The sequence below is a fragment of the Chiloscyllium plagiosum genome, chromosome 42, assembly GCF_004010195.1.
Source record: "Chiloscyllium plagiosum isolate BGI_BamShark_2017 chromosome 42, ASM401019v2, whole genome shotgun sequence".
NCBI classification, from domain to species: domain Eukaryota; kingdom Metazoa; phylum Chordata; class Chondrichthyes; order Orectolobiformes; family Hemiscylliidae; genus Chiloscyllium; species Chiloscyllium plagiosum.
This window is the reverse complement of record NC_057751.1, coordinates 4633186-4652794: the sequence shown is the minus strand read 5'-3', so window position 1 is coordinate 4652794 and position 19609 is coordinate 4633186. Positions and strand designations below refer to the sequence as shown.

At 46.5% G+C, this 19609-nt stretch overlaps 1 protein-coding gene across 1 annotated transcript in view; it reads left to right on the top strand.

The window, feature by feature from the left end:
* Positions 1–399: 399 nt before the first annotated feature.
* LOC122543039 (zinc metalloproteinase-disintegrin-like crotastatin) overlaps positions 400–19609 on the top strand; it is a 96542-nt gene continuing 77332 nt past the window's right edge. Inside the window, exons 1-3 of the mRNA XM_043681231.1 lie at positions 400–473; positions 1679–1764; positions 4560–4741. The gene's annotated coding sequence lies outside the window, so the exon portion shown is untranslated. The remainder of the gene's footprint in view (positions 474–1678; positions 1765–4559; positions 4742–19609) is intronic.

Sequence of the window (19609 nt, the reverse complement as noted above, 5' to 3'; positions counted from 1 at the left end):
TCACCCAAAACTATGTTTTCCCTGTTTCAGCAAATTCTGTCCATGTCCTCGAGCAGCATAACAAGAGTATCTTATTCAAGTGAAAACCGAAAGAACTGCGTGTGCTGGAAATCAGAAACAAAAAGCAGAAATCAGAAACAAAACCAGAAATTGTTGGAAAGACTCAGCAAGTCTCTCAGTGCCTGTGGACAGAAAGCGTTTCGGGTGCAATGACCTTTCACCAGTAGGCTTCTGAAGAAGGGTCACTGGATCCGAAACATTAAGTATATCTTCTTGCCTTCTTGTACCTTGTTCCTCTTCTCTTTCAGCTTTGCAGCACATGCAATGTTTTTGGTGGATGTACCAGCCTCCTGTTTTTACTGTAACCCCGCTGAGGAATGTCTGAGCTGGGTGACTGCCACTATGATGCTCCTCTGGGTCAGTCGATTGGAACATTGCCGCTTTCTCTCCGGTCGCTGGGGGACGTGAGAAAGGTCAGTTGTCATTGGCTTTCTCTCCAGGCTTTCTGGGTCCGACGTAACAGCCAACTGGTTCCTGTTTGCCCAAGAACCAGGGGTCATGGGATTTTATTTTGAACATTGCGATTTCATTGATTCTCTGTGGCTGACTCCAAGAACCTCGCAACTCAGTTGGAGCCAGACTGAGGGGCTGTGCGTTTCCTGAGCTCAGCACAACGTCAGGGGAAGGCCTGGTGTGGCCAAGACTGGCTTTCCCCTGAGCGACACACAAACAGAGAGCAGAGAGCAGGCCAGCTCCAAACAGCAGAGGAGGAAAGCTGAGAATGTCATCTGGAGATTGAAGCTAGAATCCCTCAGTCTCTGAGCCTACCATGCCATCCTGTTTAATTTCGACATGTAGCCTCGTTGGCTTTGATTCTCTTAAATCACCCCTCCCACCTCCTTACCCAATTCGACGGAACGACTATCCTTAAACAGGGGCAGTGAGAGCCTTGAAGGTGTCCCCCGGTCAAGATAAGAGCTCTATCAATTTCAACCTTCCTTGTTCCATTTTTCACAAGAGTCCACTCCCCTCGACAACACATTGCAGTTGATGGTTAGGATTAGTTTTGATTCGGGAATCCCCAGGGACCTGAGTTGTCGATGGCATCAAGAATGTATTCATTCATTCTGAAAATAAAACAGAGTGTGCTGGAGAAACTCAGCAAGTCTGGCAGCATCTGTGGAGAGAGAAACCGAATGAAGCAGACCCTTCATCGAGGGTCACCGACTCAAAACATGAACTGTCCAGCCACCAGGCATTTTCTAGCATCACCAGCTAAATGTCAGCCCAGTCCAGAGTTCAAATAAAATACTTCTGTTCTAAAGAAAGGTCATCAGATTCAAAAACTTAGCTCTGGTCTCTCTCTCTCTCTCTCTCTCCACAGATGCTGCCAGACCTACTGAGTTTCTCCATCTGTTTCTGTGCCCTCTCGGAGTTGTCCATGAGATGACTTCTCATTGCTCTGAATGCCATTCTGTTCCGCTTCTGGCTGAGAACTATGTTGTCAGGACTCTGTAACTGCATGTTATAGGTCAGACAATGTGACGTCAGAGGTGCACCAGCTTCTTCAGACCACCTTTGATGCAATGTCATGTTTATTTGTTGCTATGAAGTTTTCGCAAGACTTACAAGGTTTGATTTGGCTGCATTTCATTTCCTGTTTCTTCTCTTTCACAAGGTGGAAGTTTCCCTCAACACAGTCCAGTCAGGCTGTAGATTCAGACTTCTCCATGGCGAACATCACCTTCTTCATGATACCAGCAGGTTAATCAATTCTCTTCTGTCTGTCATTTCTCTTGTCCTTATTTTCCAGGGTTGGATTTGTCCATACTATGGACAAGGTACTGAAGTGGTTAACATAGGAACACAGAAACTCAGAAAGTAGGAGCAGGAGTAGGCCATTTGGGCCTTTGAGCATGCTCCTCCGATCAGAGTGATTGTGGGTGATCATCGAGCTTAGTACCCTGTTCCTGCTTTTCCTCCATATCCTTTAATTCCTTTAGCCCCAAGTGCTCTCTCCAACTCCTTCTTGAAATCATTGTGTATTGGCCTTGACTGGCAGTAAATTCCACAGGCTCCCCACACTCTGGGTGAATACTTTTCTCCTCATCTCAGTCCCATATGGGTTGACCCCATATCCTGAGACTATGACCCTTGATTCTGGATTCCCGTGCATCCGGAACATCCTTCCTGCATTTACCCTGTCTCATCCTGGTAGAATATTTTTGGTTTGGATGAGATAGCTCCTCCTTCGTGAATATATTCCAAACTAATTGACCCTGCCTTTATTGGTCAGCCCTGGCATCCCAGGAATCCATCTGGGAAACCTTCATTGCACTCCATCGACATCCTCCCTCAGATAAGGAGACCAGAACTGCACACAGCATTCCAGGTGTGGCCTTCCCACCGCCCTGTATAAATCCAACAAGAAATCCTTATCCCTGAATTCCAATCCTCTCACTGTGAAGATCAGCACAGAGTTTGCCACCTTTACTGCCTGCTGTGCCTGAGCACTTAGTGGGTGGTACATGAGGACTCCCAGGTCTCACTGAACATTTTCCTGTCTCAATTTACAGCCATTCAAATCATCATCTGTCTTCCTACTTTTGGTGCCAAAATAAATCACCTGATACTTATCCACATTATGCTGCATCTGCTATGCATTTGCCCATTCACTCAGTCTGTACAAATCACATTGCGATATCGCTGCATCCCCCTCACAGTTTTCCCAACCACCCAGCTCTGTGTCATCTGCAAATTCTGGGGTAGTACATTTAGTTCCCTCACCTAAATCATGAATGAATATTGTGAACAGCTGGGGTCCAAGTACTGATCACTGCAATACCCTTGTATTCACTGCTTGCCGCTTGCAACAGGACCCATTTATTCCTAGTCTTTGCTTCCTGTTTGCCAACCAGTTTTGAATCCATCTCTATACTCTGTCCCCAATCCCATATGCTTTAATTTTATGCACTAATCTCTAATGTGGGACTTTGTCAAAAGCCTTATGAAAGTCCAAATGAACCACATCCACAGACTCGCCCTCATCAACTCTGTGAGTCACGTCTTCAAAGAGTTCCAGTGGATTCCCCCTTCATAAATCTGTGTTTACTGTGTCCGATTCAGCCACTGTTTTCCAAATGCTCAGCTATTAAGTATTTTATAATGGAGTCAAGGGTTCTTCACATTACTGATGTCAGGCTGTTGGTCAATAATTCCCAGTTTTCTCTCTGCCTCCTGTTTAAATCGAGGGGTTACGTTAGCGGCCCTCCAATCCTTAGCAACTGATTCCACAGTCAATGGAATCTAGGACAGTGACCACTATTTCCAGGGCCACCTTATTAAGTATTCTGGTGTGCAGATTTCTCAGGCCCTGGGGATTTATCTTCCTTGAATCCAACTGCAGAGAGGCCAGTATCCTATCACCAAGCCACCCTTTATTTTTGTGTGTGCAGTACACTGACTGTGGCCAGCCAATGCCTATTTTAAAATTCGCATTGACAAAATAAGATCAAAGAAAACCTTGAACAACTAGTTTACAATCGAGTTATTACAATTCAAGTTATACAGAGAAAAATCAGACCTTGTGCATTTGACTGTCCAAATCATTACACTCGTTCACAAAAAAGCTTGTTTCAGTTTGCTTTTTTCTAAAAGTAAAAATGAAGCCTCAGTTCACATAACATCACACACAAAGCTTTTGGCCTACACCCGAAGGCCTGGTCTGAGGCCAACACTGAAACAACAACACAGAGGCCACGTCCTGTCACCGAGTCACCCTTTATTCTACTAATGCATTAGTACACTGGCTGTGGCCAGCTAGTTCAGAGTCAGTCCCCTGAACGCAGGAGATTCTAAATCCCCTGTTTATATCTGTTAGTCAGGGCTTGCCCAAACAAGGATCTCATAGTTAATGAGGTCCACCTGGTCCCAATCACCCCATCCATCAAATTCTCCAAATTCCATTTCCCTACAAATCCTGAATTTCCTTTAGTTCCTCCCTCTCACTAAATCCTGTGTTCCCCAACATTTCTGCTGTTATTTGTGTCTTCCTTTGTGAACACAAAACAATGAAAGTATTTTTTTGGTTGGTCAGCTATTTCTGTGTTCTCCATGATAAATTTTCCTGAATTTGCCACTAACTTCTGCAGGATGTCTGACCGGAGGCTCTGCCCCTCCTATCTCCTGCCATCAGGACTTTGGCAGGATTCACAAGGTGACATTTGACCACGATGGAAATGTCCCTTCCATGGGTAACATGTCTGCGTGCAGTAGAGCTCCTAATCTACTCTTTGTATTTTTAATCAGGTAATGTTTGGAAGAAACAGCACCCAGTTTATTGTTTATTGTCAGCTTGAGATTGACACTTGGGTGGGGGGGAGCAGTGGGGGCGTCCAAATGTCTGAGGGAGATTCCAATCCTGCAGCTTTGGACAGTCCTGGTCCAACTTAAAAGCAGGTTGTAAAGGAACATGTCAGCTCAGATTGCGGGCATAGTGCCTTTGCACACTTCCAAAAGCTGTTTCTGTTGAAAGGTCAATGTTGTCTTTCATCTTTCAGACAGGATAACTAGTCAGGAATATGTGAGGGTTATATGGAGAGGAAGGAACCGGTGCCTGTCTGGGAATGGGAGCTGCCATGGAGTTGGGGCTGCTGAGAAGGAATGGTTGCAACACGGGAGGCATTTCAGGAGCACCTTCCCATCAGTAAGACTGCTTTCCAAGGTGCAAGTCAGTAGCACTGTAAGTTTGCATCACTATCCGTTGTGTGTTCCGAATTCAGTAATGGTGAGCTCAATTTGAACATTTTTCCGAAATACTCGCCCAACTCAGAGAGAACTAGCCGTGGCCTGACAGGCTGAGTGGCCTACTGAGGGCTGTGTGATTGTGGGAATGAGCTGTCCACACTTGTCACCACAACAGGGTCTTTCAACATGTTGCTGTCGATGCTTTGAATATTGCACCTCGGTTTCAAAAAGGGGGCTGGGCTGGCGGAGTGTTGCCAAGTGAGAAATGATGAACACATTGCCCTCGCTGTCTGTTTTCACAGCACTGGCCCTGTCAGACATGCAGGAGTGATGGAGAGGTATTGAGTCAAGGAGCTACTTCAAGTAAATGGGAGATGGGAAATGTCGTGATTGGATCCAGATCAGCCAAGTGGACTGCCTAGAATCGGACTTCCCTGATTAGAGATTGTCACTGTTAACCAGATCCAATCAGGGAGCCCTGACTGACAGGTACGGACAGGAGTGTCAGGGTTCTGCTCACTCTGAGAGCTGGCTCTGGGGCAAATGGATCAGTGTTAGGAGCTCTCCATGTATAAATAAAGGGTGACTTGGTGACGGGATACCAGCCTCTGTGGAGTTACTTCAGAGAGTGTCCTTTCCCATCGGGTTGTATTCTGAAACTGGGGCATCAAATCAGTCAACCTTCTTGCAGACATATAAAGTGGTGTTCCTTCCTTTGAAAAGGCAAAATAATTTGGCATAATCTTCGTGTGCTGTCTCATTTGGTATCTCGAGCTGTGTTGGTCCCTTCTTGCATTGAGTTATGGCAGAATAAGGCAGGGTTTTCCCATCAGCTGGAAGTGTGCCACCTCACTGTTTGAACACCACATCCTCCCTCCGCATTGTTCTCAAGTGAGTCGTTTTCTGCTCTCCTCACTCTGTATTTGAGGAGATGTGCTGCGCAGACACAGAATGTCAAATCTTGGTCCTTCTGCTAGATGGTGCAGGGTATTACCCATGGTTGTGGCTGACAGGTCGCTGTGTCCTCTTCAAGCCCCTGGTTCCCATGCTCTGTTTGTGACGAGCTGGCAGTCCCTGTCCCAAGTCTGACCTTGCCTGGTGAGGTATCCGTTTGTCCAGTGTAAAGACATGGTTGGAGGGAGAGGGTAAGGAGGGCGGACCAAATGGCCGAGGAAGGAGATGGTCTCTGTAAAGGGTTTTCTTCTCAGCACAGAAGGTAGCTGAGAGGCAGAGGGAGGGCCTGGAGCTAATGGCAGGAAGAAGAAACCAAGCAAATAAAGACTCTGCTCCCCTGGGAGTGGCTGAGTGAAGACAGCATGTGCTCAAGGCTGACCTCAACTGGGAGCCACAGGGCTTGGTGACAATGGTCTAGGACACAGCCATGTCTGTACAATGGAACTGATTACAATCGGTTAACAGAATGGCACTGAGAGAAGAGTATTACCAGCTCAAGTGAAGGAAAATGTTTCGAAGCCGCAGGCATACATTGGGCATGATGCAGAGAGGACGTTGAGAACATCTGGTGGGAATTCATGAGTGAAATAGCTCAACAGTACAGTAGTTACATGTTTGTATCGATGTGAAAGAAGTGAACATATGGTTCCAATCAGGCTCTCAGGCAAGACAAGCAGGATATGTTGTCAGGTTAAGACAATTTAAGACGCATGTAAAACTTGGTGGAAGAGTTATGGTGACTTTGGAAATGAAAGGTCTGGTTTAAGTTACAGTTACCCTGCAAAGGTGTGACTCTCGTCCATCCCTGCAATTCCCCGGCAGTGTCTCTGACTCTGCAGGACACTGACCTTCTGTGCTGTGCTCAGCAGAATGGATCTAGAAGGGTGGCGTGATAGCAACCTCTGAAATGATTGTTTCAGAGCATGTCATGCGATACTGCGTCAAGTGAAGAATACAACTGTCCACTTGCAGTAACTGTATGGATCCCTGAGGTGAGACTGTACCTGGTCCATGGAGGAGATTGCAGATCCCAGTAAATACCTTGTGGATGTCTCTGGAAACCTGCTTCCTGGGAAGCATCTTTTGAGACCAATTAAAAAATGCCAAGAAGTTGTTCTGCCCCTGGAATTCAAACAAATATAAGATTTCGAGAAAGGGTTTGTTGTAGTTTATAAATAAGACAGTGTTGAATGTTTAAAAATGAAGCGTATTGCAATTTGGGGAATCGACACATGTCAGGGGTAAGTAGGAAATTTGTAGGAATGTTTGGGGATGGGCTGTGTAAAACATCACTGTCCAAGTCACATGATACTTCTGCCACCATCAGTGTCAGACATCAATTAAATAAGGTCAAAAATCACACAATACCAGGTGAATTCCCACCAGATGTTCTCAACGTTCTCACTGCATCATGCTCAATGTATGCCTGCAGTTTCACCAGGAGCAGTGTTCTGAAAGCTACTGTTTACACATTAACCCGTTGACCTGTAACCTGGTGAAGTGTGATTTTTGATCTTCTCCAATCTAGTCCAACACTGGCATCTCTACTACAATTAACAAAACAAGAATCTGATCATTATCACATTGTAAAAGAACTCAGAGCAGGGGTAGACCATTTGATCCTATCATGGCTGATCTCCTCTCAGTCCGAGCTCCACTGTCCCACCCTCTTCCCATAGCCCGTCAAGCCAGAAATCGTCAAAACTCTCTCTGTTTTGTCCTTAAATTTATTCATTGTCCTAGCATCCACTGCACATATTCACAGTCCTTTGAAAGAGGAGATTTATCCTCATCTCCGTTTTAAATCTGCTGCCCCTTCTCCGAAAATGATGACCTCTCGTTCTAGAGGAAACATCCACTTGGTCAATCACCTTTAGAATTTTATGTACCTCAGTCAGATCTCCTCTCTTTGTTCCAAACCCATCAAAGCGGGTCCCTGATACACATATGAATGTTCATTCTTACAAGCACAGTCCTATGCAGGGTTGTCATGTTAAAGAGCTGACATATGAACATTTCCTGAACTTACCAACAGTTGCTTGATATTGTCCTGTCTGGTGTTCCAACTAGTATACAAATGAACTTGTCAATCACCTCCAGGAATGAGCCTGTCCACAGCCCTAGGGCTGCCTGTATAGGCCTAAGGTGCACAATCTCTCTTCAGAAGGCAAGCCCCTGAGCTCTGGAATCAATCTGGTGAACCTCCTCTGAACTGAGTGCAATGCAACTACATCCCTCCTCAACGAAGAGGGAACAAAGGCAGAATGAGAGTGCATGGGGAGGCAGGCAAATCGAGAGACCTTGTTCTTAGAAGAGAGATGAAGATTGAAAGTAACCTTCAGATTGAAGATCATACTGAGGTGGAGCTCAACAGAGTGGTCATAGAGCTGTACGGCACAAAAACAGACCATTTGGTCCAACTCATCCACACCGACCAGACTTAACCCATATCCCTCTAAACTCTCCCTATTCATATCTCCATCCAGATGCCTTTTAAATGTTGTCATTGTACCAGCTTCCACCACTTCCTCTGGCAGCTCATTCCATACACGTACCACCCTCTGCGTGAAAAGGTTGCTGCTTCGAACCCTTTTATATTTTTCCACTCTCATCTTAAACTTATGCCCTCCAGTTCTGGATTACCCCACCCCAGACCTTGATCAAGTACCCTACCCATGCCCCTCATGATTTTATAAACCTCTATAAGGTCACCCCTCAGCCTCCGACACTCCAGGGAATACAGCCCCAGCCTGTTCAGCCTCTCCAATCTCAGGAAGGATATGATATTGATTTCCAATGAGGAATCTTTGCTGTAAATGCTATCAGAAGTTTTCTCTCTCTTACTGAGAATCGAGGAAATATTGCAGCCTGGGTGTCACCAAGAGACAGCTCAGTTGATCAGAGACGGTCAGTGAGCTAGCAGACAGTGACAGCTTTGGGTCATCAGTGAAGACAGGAAAGCTGACTGCTTGCTTGTAGATAGACAGTGGAACTGAGTAGAACTTGTGTTTTGTTCAGGAAGAGGATGGGAGGATTTGTGCGTTTGGTGTGAAAAGACGCCATGACTGAACATCATCAAACTCCGGTTTGGATAGGTCAGGAAGAGACCATGCAAGGGCAGTCCCAGGAAGCTCGATGGTGGAGCATGAGCACCCGAGGATGCTGCTTAAATCAAAAGACTGAACATAGAAACAGTGGCAGAGGTTCTGATATCTTGCTGACCTTGCTTTGGATTCTTTTTTGATGAGAAATGAATGTGAGGTTCATGGCCACGTGATGTTGCGCTTTCAGGAAAACACATGAATTTTGAAGGTGGCAAGGGTGAAAACATAGAGTTGGTTTTTCAGGAGGAGGTGAAAATAATGGTCTTCAAATCATCCGGGTACTGCCTGAAGAAATGGAAGGCGCAGGCGATTCTCAACACACACTGGAGGCCCACAGATTCGGAAAGGAAGGATGAGATGGGGAGAAGCTGAGTGTGTATCTCTATCGAAAGGTTTGAGGGAAGGGGGAGGTGGGTAATCAATCGCAGGTAATCATGGTCAGGAATTAGACAGGAGAATGAAGTCGTGAGGGATGGTGGTCGAACCTCGAGCACAAACTGGTTGTCCACGTCTGACTGCAGAGAGCTGGTCGAGACTGAAACCAGACCAGTGCCTGATGCAGTGAAGCCAGCTGGAGTAGTGGTCAGTGCGACCACATGAAGATCTCCATACTGACGCAAAGAAATCGTCAAGAATCGCTCGAGTGTCAGAAGGTGAGTGTTTTTCTCAGGATGGGTCCGCTGAATTTGGCACCAATCCACATCCACTGGCAGGAACGGAAGACACTGGAGGCAGAATTCAAGTCTTTGGGAATTTCAGAGTGTGGACCCCTTTGGGAAGAGAATGGCTTCTGAAAGTGACCAGATTGTGGCAGAAATGAGTAGTAGCAGATTTTTCACTTGTCCTGGCAGGTCTTCTGAGGAAAGGTAGAATCTGGATTTCTAAAAACAAGCACCGATATGCTGGTTCAAGCAAAATTCCAGCAGTTGTAAAGCAATTTGCAGTGAGGAATTGTATTTGATCTCTAAAGCGGCAGCCAGCTGTGGAACATGAATAAAATGCACTTTGCTGTCCTCCAGTGGGGCACCACTTGAACATGTTTCGAGATTTGTAATGCTCAGATCAGTGAGTGAGTGCTTATTTTAACAGAGGTATGGTTTTGACATTAAAACTCTCTCCAGGTTAACAACTGTGTTGCACATCTGGGCTACTGCACATGGAAGAGTTTGCAAAATGTTGAAACTTGGCTTTGGGAAAATAATGCCTGCAAAAGAGAGACTTGCATTTCTGTAGAACCTTTCGCAACTGAGGACCTCAGAGTGCCTCAGAGCTGATAAAGTGCTTTGTAATTGCAGTCAATGTTGGAATGTCAATATGTGGCAGATAATTAGTGCACAGCAAGCTCCCAAAAGATGTGTCATAATGTGTATGTTCTTTCTGTTCTTTCTGATGTTGATTGTGGTTTAATATTAGTCACAACACCAGCAATACTCGTTCCCTGCCTCTTCTTCCAGACAGTGCCATGGGGTATGTATCCCAGACAACCAGCAAGCTGGGTAGCTATTTGGTTCACACCCACCATCTGAAAGCTCCTGCAGCCAGTGTTACCGACAGTGTTAGCTTGGGGGGTCTACGTTACTGGTCAGGTGATATTGCCGTGACACCACTGCACCTCCCCCGGAAGTGCTTTGAAAGATTGAGCAAATGTATCAGCTCCCAGGCTCACACTCACGCAGTAATGTCCAAGTTCTGTGAATTTCCAGCCATAGATTTATGAACAAGAAACCTTGTGGACAGAATGAGAAGAGGCTTTTGGGTGTGGTTGGATCAGTGATCACTTTGTGCAGTGCCCACTCAGCATGGAAATGGAAGGTTTCAGGAAAATCACCAGAGAGCAAGGTCAGTCTGTGCACCAAAGGAGTGTATGTGGCGCGAAACCTCCACTATCAACATCCCTCCAGGCTGCTCCTTGCAGCTGGAATGTGCTCCCAACCACCAAATGTGAAATCTCCACATCGGTCACCTTGAGGCTGGCTGATACCTTCTGCTCAGGTGGTTCCTGCCCCACTAGCCGATTCTGTCCTCGAAGGCAGGTTGTTTGTATGGCAGTTTGAGGTGCATCACAGCACCTCCTTGGCTCTTGTGCACATGGACGCTCACAATTGTCCCTTTGCCAGCCAGACCTGCCCCCTCCCCCAGCCCCCATCTGCACCCGACTGCTGAGCTGCCCTAAGCACTATCATCACCATCGCTGAGCAGCCCCAATGTCTCCATTCTCATGCCAACTCCCATCTCCAGCAGAACCCACCTCCCAGAGCTTTCGGAACTCTCTGCTACCTTCATCCTCATGGCACTCAGTCACAGGCAAGGTCACCCAATCAATGATTCTCCACAATAGATTGCCACAACTGAAAATGGAGACCTCAGCTGGAGCTCCCTATTGTTGGAAAAATGTGAAGAAGAGTAAAATGCAGGGACAAGCAACTTCAGTGATAAGGAATAGATTGAGGAAATTGGGACTGTTTTACGCAAAGATAAGAAGGAGGAGAGGTGATATGATAGAGGTTTTCAAAATCGGATGCAGACTGACAAGAGTAGATTTGGAATAATTGTTCCCGTTCATTATAATGAAGCAAACAAGAGGGACAGAGTGGAAAGTGGTGTGCAGATGAAGCAAGGGCAATGTGAGAAAAAGAGGGAGATAGGATGTAGAATGGACTGCCTGGAAATGGGGTGAAGGCAGCTTCAATTGAGGCATTGAAAGAGGGATATTGAATGGTTATGTGGATAGACATGCTGCACAGGGAGATAGGTATTTGGCAATATGGTCATTTGAAGAGTCACTGCAGACAAGAAGGGCTGAATGGCCTTCTCTGTGTGGTGACCCCTCTGTGATCTGATAAATGTGGGGACAGAGTGTTTCTACCAAATGATTCCAGTTCCAACAGACACCTTCCCAAATTGTGAGGATCCCAGGCAAGAGGGGAGGAACTGGCTGCCTTTCTCTATTTGCCTACCCCCTCCCTCTTTGGTTCATCATAGCAAGATGGGTCACCTTTCTCTTGTGTTTTTAGGCTTTCTTTCTGAAGTTACCCTGACTGTGTACCGGTGTGATATCCTACGGGTCTGTGCAGGACTCTGCTGGACATTGAGTCAGCTCACATCCGCAGTCACCTTGTAGCTGGAGCAGTCCTCCTTTCTTGAAAGAAATGCTCGGTCTGTCCATCAATACCTTCGAGCCCAGTTTCACCATCATGACGACTGAGCCAAAGCTATACACAACCACAAGCCATCTCCACCAATGACTTCTCTTCCTAACCCCACACTGCTACCATGATGCCACCCATGTTCAGCGATGGTGCTTGGGGTAGGTTGCACCAAGTCAGTGTCGGTGAGATAAGACTGCTGTCTGAAACATGATGTTCCTGATTGTGATAACTGCTGCTGACCATCAGGGTGGTCAACATTATCCCCAAGATGAGCAGGAGACCCAGGATGTAGGACTTCGGTCAGAAAGATCAGGAGTGGTTCAGACTTCCCTCTTTACTCTCAGATGGCGCAATCACCATCCAGTCTTGGATAAGATACAGCTCCTCAAGCCATGCGATGAGAGGATTAATGCCACTGTCTTTGCCTCCAGCCACAGGCTGTCTTTTCAACACTTTCACATCATTGTTGGGCCGAACCTGCACCTGTCTTGGTGACCCAGACTTGTCAATATCTTGATGAGAGGGACATTTCCTCTTCTGGGTCAGACCAAAACTGGGGACGGAGGGGGCACTGTTTGAGAATTCAGGGGCTCCTACCCATGACAGTGAGTGACAATGAGGAGAATTTCTTTTGGAAATCTGTTTGACTTTGCAACTCCCTGTCTCAAGGCAGTGGCTCCCATTCTTGTTAGGCAAAGGGATCAAAGCGATCAGGACATAGGTGGGGATGTAGGATTCAAAGTGCAAACAGATCAGCCATGGTTCAAGGGGCTGGTAAAACATTCACAGCATGACCCCACAGAGTGGAAATTTGGGGTGTCCAATACTTGCTGGGCCAAGTGGTGTGGTTGGGAAGGGTTATTGGAGGTGTTCAATTTGGACAGCTTTCTCCAAAGATTAAATAAAAATCTTTCCAAGAATTTAATTTTAGCAAGAATCTGGCATTGGTTCAGTGTTGGAAGACTTGCAAGTGTGGTGGGCACTGCTTCATTGGAGGAATTTCCTCAGCTAGAGACAAAAAACCCTGCAGATGCTGGAATCCAGAGTAGACAGGCAGGAGGCTGGAAGAACACAGCAAGCTGGGCAGCACCTGGAGGTGGAGAAGTCAACGTTTCGGGTGTAACCCTTCTTCAGGACTGGCTGCAGATCAAAGGAGGGCACCACATGGAGTTCTCCAATTTCAAGTTACCTTCCTTCCCATCTCCTGAATCCCTTCCCAATCCCTCCCCCTCCCTTCTATTCCTCTCATCAACCCTTCCTTCCAGCCACTAACCACATTCATCCCTCCCATCGACCAACCAGGTTATACCTTCTACCTACCCCTGACTTACCATCCCACCCCTCTCCCTACCCACAGCCCTTCCCCATCACCCCCTTTATCTGCAGCTCCCTCTACACCCACCCCCCAGTCCTGAAGAAGGGTCACACCCAAAACGTTGACTTCTCCACCTCCAGGTGCTGCCCAGCTTGCTGTGTTCTTCCAGCCTCCTGCCTGTCCTCGTTGGAGGCTTTGGCTGATCCTTTGCAGATGCAGGGTTCCATGGAAAAGACAGGAGTTTGGAACTGTTTTGGTCAGTGACATAGTGGGAGAGGCTGAATGGTTTCATTCTGCACCATAACCATAACATGCCCACCACCAGAGAAAGCCACCACAAGCCTGAGAGTGTGGGAGTTCAACCTGAGGTCCATAGCAACCATCACTGCCTCAAAGCTTGTGATCCCAAAATCATGGATCATGATCCCACTCGGAATACTGTGGAGAGTCGTGTACACAGCTCAGTCCTTCACACAAGCCAACCTTCCATCCATTGGCTCCATCTACACTCCCCGCTGCCACCATCAACAAAGACCCCTCCCACCCCGGTTATCATCTCTTCCATTCTCTTCCGCCAGGCAGAAGATACAAAAGCTTAAACACACGTACCAACAGGTTCAAGAACAGCTTCTTCCCCGCTGTTATTTCAATTCGGAGCGAATCTCTCAAATTTTAAGTTTAATGTCGATCTCTCTCTTTGTGCCCCTTCTCTGCAGTTGGAACATTGTATTTCTCACTCCGTTCAATCACCCTGTGATCTTTGTGTGGTATGACCTGTCTGTACTGCGAACAAAACAAAACTTTTCCCTGTATCTCGGTACATGTGACAATAATAAATCAAACCAATGTCTGTGTTAGAGCCTGGTGTTGCTTCATGGACACTTTGCAAGGACTGACCCCTTCTCTTGCAAGTAAGGGGCCCCAAGCAGTTAGATATTTTGAACCAGCCTGGACATCTATATTCCAGCACAGTTCTAGAGCAGGTGGGACTTGAACCCAGAGCTTCTAGCCCAAAAGTAAAGGCACTACCTCTGCACCAGCAGGGGCGCTCACTGTGCCTCCTGTTTCATGTGTTCAGTTTTCCTTATAATTATTTTCCCGCGGGACCCGAGCAAAGACCGGTGCCAGTTGCAGCCCATTACAAAGAGGTCTTGATCAGTTGTGTTAGTGGACTAAAGAGTGGCAGATTCATTTGTATAAATAAGAGGTGTTACATTTTGGAAAAACAAACTTATACAATTAAAGAGACATTAGAGTTCAGGGACATAATTCTTTGAAGTTTTGATCACGTTTGGATAAGGTGGTTAAGAAAGTATTTAGCATGCTTGCTTTCATTGTTCACGCATATAGGAATGGGGACATTGTGTTGAGGGTGTCCAGGATGTTCGTGAGGCCTCCACTGGAGTACTGTCTCCAGTTCTGGTCTCCCTGTTAGAGCAAGGATATCATTAAAGCTGCAAAGGGTTCAGGAGAGATTTACCAGGATGTTGCTGGGAATGGAGGGTTTGAGCTAAAAGGAGAGGCTGGATAGTCTGGGACCTGTTTCATGGAACGTAGGAGGTTGAGAGGTGACCTTATAGAGATTTATAAAATCATAAGACGTATAGATAAGGTGAATGGCAGTTGTCTATTCCCTGGGATAGAGGATTTCAAGACGAGGGGGCATATTTTTAAGTGAGAGGAGAAAGGTTTAAGAAAGACATGAGGGCCAATTCTTTTACACAGAGAGTGGTTTGTGTGTGGAATGAACTTGTGGAGGAAGTGGTAGATGCGGGGACAGTTACAGCATTTAAAACAAATTTGGATAAGGACATGGATAAGAAATATTTGCAGGGATATGAGCCAGGAGCAGGCAGATGGGATTGGTTTAGTTTGGGATTATAGTCAGCACGGACTGGTTGGACCGAAGGGTCTGTTTCCGTGCTGTGTGATGCTATGACTCTATGACTTCTGCTCTCAGCCCATATCCTTCAGTTATTCTTCCTTTCAAGTCACGTTGGGGTCTGACTACAGTGGGGAGGAGTTGGGGGTGTGTAGTAAAGGTGTTTCCACTTTGATGGAGAGCACCACACGGGTCCATCACTCTGAGATCACCATTGGTAAAGGATCACTAATGTTTCAATGAATTGACACAACATGGATGTCAAGCCCCAGTGGACCTCAGAGGGTGTTGTGGGTAATGTGGACCTGCTGCTGCCTGGTGAGCTGGCCAAGCATTTGTGAAACTCCACCATGTGACGTGTCAAGGAATCAGAGCGTCGATGGTCCTTTCAGTGGTCCCCTGATGTCGATTTTTGCTGGCTATAAGGGAGACGAGCTTGGGCGAGTTGCACAAGGTTACCATGTTGCAGAGCTGTGGCAAGGACTGGATTGCACAGCTTCCTGCTGCATTTCACAGACGGTGCACTCTCCAAACAGACCCTTCCTTTCTCAGCCCCTCACACCCTATACAAATGACAACTTCTGGAGCCATACCTATCCCGTGGAAGTTGCAGATCTCTGCGGCTATGCTGCATGTGTGTCTCAGCCCCACATTGTATACGTGTCTATATAGCTGTCCTGAAGATGATTAGGTCTGGGGTGGAACTCTCTCCACTTGAGCATTACGATATTGTGACGCGCATGGCCTTTGTTTCGAGTTTGTTATTTTCCCCCCAAGTGACACATGGTTAAAACCATAAGCCACATTTAATAAGAGGAGCTGCATTCTTCCTGCTAGCTGCCAAACAATAATATTTATACAAGATTTTTGAATCCAACTCATCTTGCACTTTCCATCTGGATTCCATGCTAATATCTCAGAAAGGTCAACAATATAGGGACTCATCAGAACTGAAACCAGATGCCTATATATTCCCTCACTGATAAAATACACAGTGGAGAGATAAAATATTTTTATTGCATCAATTTTTATTTTTTTCCAAGCACAGGCGAACACAATCAGAAAGACACGGTGAGCAGGACATTGCTTGTACGTCATGCTTTGGCTGACCTTAAGCATTTCAAAAGCTGCAGCGTGACTTCCACACAGGAAAGATCCTTCTGTCCAGCACATGTTGCTGAAATGTCCTTGTGTTATTTTGGAGCGGAGCTGTGTGAACTTGTAATCAACTGTAATAAATCTGTCATAATGTGCTGTCAACCCTTACAAATGGGAGCCTTGCCCTCCTCCAGTTGCTTGCTAAATTCAAAGAGAGATGGAAATTTATGACCAGTTTAAAGGATTTCTTGATATTTTATTGACGCTGTTGTTTGGATAGTCTCAGGAGACTTGCTTGATGTTGATATCTGTTTGGCGGCTGGTCGAGGCATTGATTTGATGGCGAATTATTGCAAGATTTAATTACGTTTGCCCAACTGTCCGTCCTCTCACATAATCCGCTCCTGGAACCTCAGGCATTGCAGTTACTGCAGGCTATAGAACAGCACAGCAGGAGACCATTTGGCCCATTGAGTTGGTGTTGCCTCGTTCGAAAAGCATTGTAGTGAATCCCACTGCCCTGTTCTTTCCCCATATCCCATCAATTTAACATTGCTGTGTGTCTATTGGATTCCGGTTTGAAAGCTACCATTGAATCAGTATCCACCAGCCAATCAAACAGAACATTCCTGCATTTTTAGTGTCAGTTCTAATTTCACAACAAACGTAACATATAACTCCAAGCTAATATCTAGAAACATGGGTTCAAATCTGACTGTGGCAGAGGGAGCATTTGCGTTTAATAAGCATTAGAATTAAAAGCTAGTCTAATGGTGACTGTGTAACCATTATCCATTATTATCCGATTCACTCATGTCTTTTAGGGAAGGAAATCTACTATCCTTACCTGGTCTGGCCTACATGTGACTCCAGACCCACAGCAATATAGTTGTGTCTTCATCACACTCCAGGCAATTAGAGATGGGTAATAAATGCTGTTCTAGTCAATGACGTCCACAGCCCCTCCAAAAGTAACAGAAACTGTACAAAAAACAGCAAAAGTTTTGTCAAGACGTGTAGAGCAAGTACGAGATATTTTCTCTGGCCTTTCCCTTTCTGAGTCACAAACATCTGCAGAAATGTGTGAATCCATCTCCCACCATCCAGACTCCTCGCAGGCCCCTCTGCCAAGGCAAAGCAGTCCATCTTGGTTTTTCAGAAAAACAGGTTGAGGAACTGATAGCTGTTCCGAGTGCTGATAACGAGTTGTCCTGTGATGTTGGACTGTGTCGTTGATCACACTGAACCCATTACACCAGCATCAAGAAGTCAAGCAAGCCCAAGACATGATTCCCTCTCTCCCTTCCTGCTTCACCCCTGTGAAAACCAGAAGTGCAGAGTGGAAAATCAAATTAGTAGTGGATGGGAAAGCAATGCTCAGCACCATCTTTACAAGGGAGAAACGGCACTGGGCACTACCTCAGTGGTGGGAATGTTCGAGTTACTGCATTTGCAATCCTTCTCCAACAGAGGGAGACCTTTTGGCAGATTTAGATCTTGTTCAATCCCAGTTTGAAGGACGTAGACAGATAGATAGATTCCTTACAGTGTGGAAACAGGCCCTTCGGCCCAACAAGTCCACACCGACCTTCCGAAGAGCAACCCACCCAGACCCATTCCCCTACATTTACCCCTTCACTAACACAATGGGCAATTTAGCATGGCCAATTCACCCTGACCTGCACATTTTTGGACTGTGGGAGGAAACCGGAGCACCCGGAGGAAACCCACACAGACATGGGGAGAATGTGCAAACTCCACACAGTCAGTTGCCAGAGATGGGAAAAATTTAGTCCTAGAGTCATAGAGACGTACAGCACTGAAACAGACCCTTCGGTCCAACCTGTCCATGCTGACCAGATATCCCAACCCAATCTATTCTACAAAGTTAGCCCATCGTTGCAGTCAGCTCTGTGCAAGAAGGATTTATTTGTGGATATGTACTTTATGTTGCCATTCTCTGATGAGCTGAAATGTGACCTGACTCACAGGATATTCCTTGGAAGTGTGGTCAAAGCAGGCATGGAGAGAGGTGAAGCACCATTTTGGCACACAGAAAGCTCCCGAGCAAGTAAATAACAGCCAGTCAGCTGGGAATTCTTCTGTGAATGTGGGAGCTGTGATACCCAAATGGAAAGGCAGGTGAGAATCAGACTGGTACCTGGTGTGGGAACAGTACCTCCAATACTGCAGCACTCCCTCAGCCATGTGCTGGTCAGACCCTGCCAAGCAATGCTGTGGTATCAGAGCTAACCTTACAGACAGGACTGATCCCCATTTTAGCCTCTCCTCTTTCTTTGTTCAGACAGGACTGCTCTTGAGCTTAGTCTGATCGCCTCTGCACAAAAATGTTGTGCCTGAGGACTTCACAATTGTTTTTCTTCAATGAGCAGGTAAATTGTGCTTTAAGTGGAGTCACTGATGAGGTGGCGGTGCACGGGGAGTATAAATGGTTCACAGTGAAGGTATGAAATGACAGAGGATGTGACATGATGTGACATGAGAGAGCCTCCCGAGAGCTGGATCAATAGAAAGTTACATGGTCACTGTGATCTTTAAGAGAAGCATTGGGAAATTTAGAATATCAGAACAGGAGTAGGCCATTCAGCCCTTTGAACTTACCGTTCACAGGGCTCCTGCCTGCTCTGTCATTCAGTATGACCAGGGCAGACCATCCAATTCAGTCCCCCTGTTTCCATTATCTCCCCACACTCCTTTATCCTTCATCCCAAGGAACTAGATCTAACCACTTTCAGTGACAGTGAATTCCACAGGCCCCCCACTCTCTGGGTGAAGACATTTCTCCACAGTTCAGTCCTGAATGGCCTACCCTGTGACCTTAGAGCATAACTCCCGCCCCCCCCTCCATCAGCACCACCTAGTTGTGGACTCGCTCATCAATGGGAGCTTTCTTCCTGCCTTTACCCAGTGCAGTCCTGCTCAAAGTTTACTCAATTCATTCTTCTCAACTCCAGAGAGCCCAAACCGATCCAGTCTTTCTTCAGGTGTTGCTTCTGCCATCCTCGGAATCATACTGGGGAACCTTCACTGTCCTCTCCCACAGCAACACTATCCTTCCTTCAATAAGGCAATGGAAACTGCAAACAGCTGTGTTGTCACATTGCTCTGCACAATGTAGCAACACATCCCCGATCCTGTATTCCGACCCTCACCTCCCCGATCCGATCCACACATCCCCGATTCCATATTCCAACCCTCACATCCCCGATCCGATCCACACATCCCCACTCCCGTATTCCGACCCCCACGACACTGATCTGACCCTCACATCCCCACTCCCATATTCCAACCCTCACATCCCCACTCCCTATTCCGACCCTCACATCCCGAATCCCCCACT